A 4,726-nucleotide genomic window follows, 5' to 3' on the forward strand; every position below is an offset into this window, starting at 1 on the left:
GTGGCTATCATCTTTGCCTCACAAGTGAGAGATGCCCCCTGATTTGAAACCAGGTGGAAACAGCATTGGCATCCCTTTACCAGGGTGTGGTGGCGCACGCCTTTAATCCCAGCACTCAGGAGGCAGAAACCGGTGCATCTCTATGACTTTGAGGCCAGCCTGGTCTACATAAAATCATTTAAAAAATAAATGTTTGGAAGGTGCCCTCCACAGTCTGGAAGATGTCGTGAAGCACAGGACTTTACACCGCTGTGCAGGTGGGTCTTTGCTTCTTAATAACTTGGAGACTTAAAAAAATGAAGGAAGGCCCCAGGATCACACTAAGTAATTTTCCTAGCTGTGCCCCGAAGGCTGCCTTGCATGGATCTTAGTCAACAGTGTGAAGAGCGACTCAGAAATTGGACCCGACAGGCCTGACAGGCGGGGACTCAGGAGGGGCTGGGCACAGACCTACCACTGCCACCTCCCATGCTGGCCTCGGGCCATTGGTGGATGGATATTCCCCCAGGCTGCCGAAATCCCTGCTAGAGGAGACGATGGAAAGGGGGCGAGACAAGCGATTCTTCCCAGGGCAAATTTTTCCAAGAGGTTGGTGGGGCGCTGGTCTGACAGTGGCTCTGCTAGCTTCTCACACGCACTACAGAAATCCCAGTGTGCTCTGCTTCTTGTTCTAAAGAATTGCTCCTGGAGGGCAGGTGGTGGTGGAGGTGGTGCACACCTTTGATCCTAGCACTTGGGAGGCAGAGGCAGGCAGATCTCTGAGTTCAAGGCCAGCCTGGTCTACAATAGGAGTTCCAGGACAGCCAGGGCTACACAGAGAAATCTTGTCTGGGAGGTGGGGGAAGAGAAAGAAAGAAAAGAAAGAGTAGAACCCTTGGAAATCCTCACCCAACTCTTATTTGGGCAGGGGTGGCACACGCCTTTTATCCCAGCATTCAGGTAACACAGAGGCAGGCAGATGTCTATGAGTTCGAGGCCAGGCTGGTCTACAAAGCAAGTTCCAGGACTGCCAGGGCTAGACAGAGAAACCCTGTCCTAAAACAAACAAACAAAAAATTGCTCCTGAGTTTGAACCTTGCTGAACAGGATGAATCTGTTAGGCTTGGGCAGTCAGGCAGTCAGGTTCAGAGGAGAGGAACCAAGCCAACAGTGCCAAGTGCCAGAGCTGATTTCTCCCCAACTACTCAAGGTCTGCCTTGGGCTGGTAGGGTGAAGTAGGCTTTCAGGGTCACATTATCTCCTATGTATCAATTAATTATACGTGCTTCATGGAGGCAATACAAACAGAATTCACAGTTAAGCAAAATAACAGGAAAGGGCTGGCCTTACACCTTCGAAGTCGTGGCATCCTTAGTCTAGAGGAGACTCCACCTGCCATGGAGTCAAAATCATGGGAGTTTCTGTTAAAAACTTGGGGGTTCCTAACTTCCTGTCAAAGACTTTGAGGGGACATGAACACCTAGTGGGGGGGAGGGCAGCGGCAGAGGGAGATGATCAGGAACAAATTATAATCACATGTTTGGAGGAAGGGGCCATGAGGAAGCCATCACTTTGTGCAGTAACTTTCTAACTACTTGTTTTCACTTTGTGTGTATGTATGAGTGTTTTGCCCCTCATGCATATATGTGCACCAAGTATGTGCAGCGCTCATGGAGGCCCGAGAATTGGATCCCAGGAATGGGGTTTACAGGTGGTTGTTAGTCATTGTGTGGTTGATAGGAATTGGACCCAGGTCCTCTGCAAGCGCAGCTAGTGCTCTTAACTCCTGGGCTCCTAGTGAGTTTAAAAATTGCACTAAGAGGGGCTGGGAAGATGACTCAGTGGTTAAGAGCATGAGCTGTTTTTCCGGAGGACCCAGATATAACTCCCAGCACCCACATGACAGCTCACAACTGTCTCACACACCAGTTCCAGGGATCAACACCCTCACACAGACATACATGCAGGCAAAGACACCAATGCACGCGAAATAAAAATAAAACTTTAAAAATTACATTAAAGTGAAAAGGAGAAATCACTATGGTTATTCCTTCTGTCTGCAAGAGCCTCTTCTAAGCTAAAAATATCACAGAGCAAGTTAAGAGACTTCCAGCAATAATCCACCCTGGAGTCTTCTTCCTCCTAACACTTCTTATAAATGCTATTTTTATCTGTACAAATGTTGGCTGCATGTACATCTGTGTACTATATGTGTGCCTATGTCCACGGAGGCCAGAAAAGGGTGTTGGATCCTCTGGAACTGGAGTTATACATGGGTCATGAGACATCGTGTGGATGCTGGGAGTTAAACTGGGGTCCTCTGGAAGAACAGCCAGTACTCCTAACCATTGAGCCACCTCTCCAGCCCCTCCTCACACTTCTTGAACACGAAGGACATACATGTTTTGAAGGGGCTGGGAGAGGGGAATAGGGCCCAGAAGCTTATTGTTGTTGATATTTATGTTTAGAGGGCAGATGCCAACGGGGAAGGTCTTTCACGAGATATGAACCAGTGAGATTTGAACAGAAGAAGCCTTGTTCTCAGGAAATGGAAAGATGTCTTTTCCTCTTAGCAGTTCCTTCTGGGACAGGGGAAAGTAGCATGGAGTCGGTGTCCTTATCGTGTGCAGAGTGTTTGACAACACAGCTCCACACACCTAGCCAAGCTGAGGAAGGCTGAGAACATAAATGAACCAGAAATTAAAAAAAAAAAAAAAAAGCTGGGCAGTGGTGGCGCACGTCTTTAATCTCAGCACTCTGGAGGCAGAGACAGGTGGATCTCCGAGTTCATGACCCAGCCTGGTCTCCAAAGCAAACTCTAGGATAGCCAGACTTACTCAGAGAAACCCTGTCTTGAAAAATCAATAAAATAAAATAAAATGACATTATAAAAATGTGTTTTCTCCCTCTACCACGTGAGTCCCAGGGAGCAAACTCAAGTTTAGGAATGGCCGTGGTGGGGAAGAGGAAGCAGTGGGGGTGGAGGGGTGAACGACTTTACCTGCTGAACTCCGTGCATGACCCCAGAAATGTTTTGAAGTCTTTCTTGCCCTAAAAGACCATTCTGTGAAGACTCTGCCTAAGAGACCCTGCGCATAATTGTAGCCTTTCTGCAGGAAAAAGTGAACAGCTGCTGCTGGTGTAATCACATCCAATTTGGGTGGTGTTTATTGAGGCTTATGTGTAAGGGACCTTCTTCACAATGTCCCAACTCCCCCTCCACCACACTCACCACCCACTCCCCCCACTATGAAAAACCTGATCATAGGAGTCCCAGGCAGTGGAAGCTTCCAGCCAGCTGCCTCAGAAAAGCTGGGTCCTCCAGGTGGCCTGGGAGGGAGGCTTCAACTCCAAGCGAGATCGGAAGGGCGCACGCTGGCACTGGCGAACAAAGTGTGGTTTCCAAATAGGGGGCAGAGGGAGGCAGACAAAGAAGAAATCTGCTGACCTCAGGGATACTACTCTCCTTTTCCTGTTTCTAGAGGATGCTGGGAAGTGGCTCTTTCCTCCCTTGAGCCTACGAGCTCGCATCGCTCAGAGATGACAAAGCAGAAGCGCTCTGTTGGTTTTCTAAGGCTCCTGCCCCTCACAGGCACCAGCTCCCCAAAGCAGCATTCTGTAGTGAAGGTCAGAGGGGTTTCCAGGTATCAGTGGGGACTCTGGCCAGGAGGGAGGGAGACTGTCCTCCTCATCTCTGAACCTGGATTTCTAATGACGTTCTTAGAGCGTTCTGAGTCTGCGGTGTTGTAACGTCTGCAGTGGCTTTGGATCAGTCAGAGGTAACCAGGAATACTGGGAAAGTAAGATGGGAAGTGGGGAGGGAGGAAGCCTGAGCCTAGAGGGTACTCCCCTACCCCCTTTTCTGAGACAGGGTCTGACTGTGTAGCTCAGGAGGCTAGCCTTGAACTCACAATCCTCCTGCCTCAGTCTCTTGAGTGCTGGTACCACAAGCATCTGTCGTCATGTCGGGTCATAACTTCCCTTCTCTGGTGTAAAAACACTACTTCAAAAACAGCGGCAGAGCCAAGGGTGGTGACTCGTGCCTACAATCCTAGCATTTGGGAGGCTGAGGCAGGAGGATCTTGAATTTGAGCTCATCTTGGGCTACATAGTGAAAAACAGTGGGGGAAAACTTAAAATTCTATTTTCCTTCCTTTGAGATAGGGTCTCATGTAGCCCATGCTGGTCTTGAATTTGGTATGTAGCTGAGGCTAGCCTTGAATCCCTAAGGATCTCTTCCTCCTTCATCTTCTAAGTTCTGGGATTACAGGTGTGGACCACCATACCTGGCTCTAAATTTTCTTTTAAGTTTTAGCCAGGCATGCTGGTACACTTCTTTAATCCTAGCACTCAGGAGGCAGAGGCAGGTGGCTCTCCGGGAGCTCAAGGGCAGCCTGGTCTACACATCAGGTTCCTAGGACAGTCAGAGCTACATAATAGAAAGACTCTTTCTCAAAACATGTATTTTAGATAGCATCTCACTGTGCTAGTCCTGGCTGACCTGGAACTTGCTATGTAGATTGGGATAGCCCTGGACTCACAAAAAAATTGTCTGTCTCTGCCTCCTGAGTGCTGAGTTAAGGTGTGTACCAACACATTTGTTTTAAATTTCTAGTTCCTTAAAAAAAAAAAGACAACCATAGCCAGATAGTGGTGGTGCATATCTTTAATCCCAGCAGAGGCAGAGGCAGAGGCAGAGGCAGAGGCAGAGGCAGAGGCAGAGGCAGAGGCAGAGGCAGAGGCAGAG

Source organism: Microtus ochrogaster, chromosome 17 (genome assembly GCF_000317375.1).
Source record: "Microtus ochrogaster isolate Prairie Vole_2 chromosome 17, MicOch1.0, whole genome shotgun sequence".
Lineage (NCBI taxonomy): Eukaryota > Metazoa > Chordata > Mammalia > Rodentia > Cricetidae > Microtus > Microtus ochrogaster.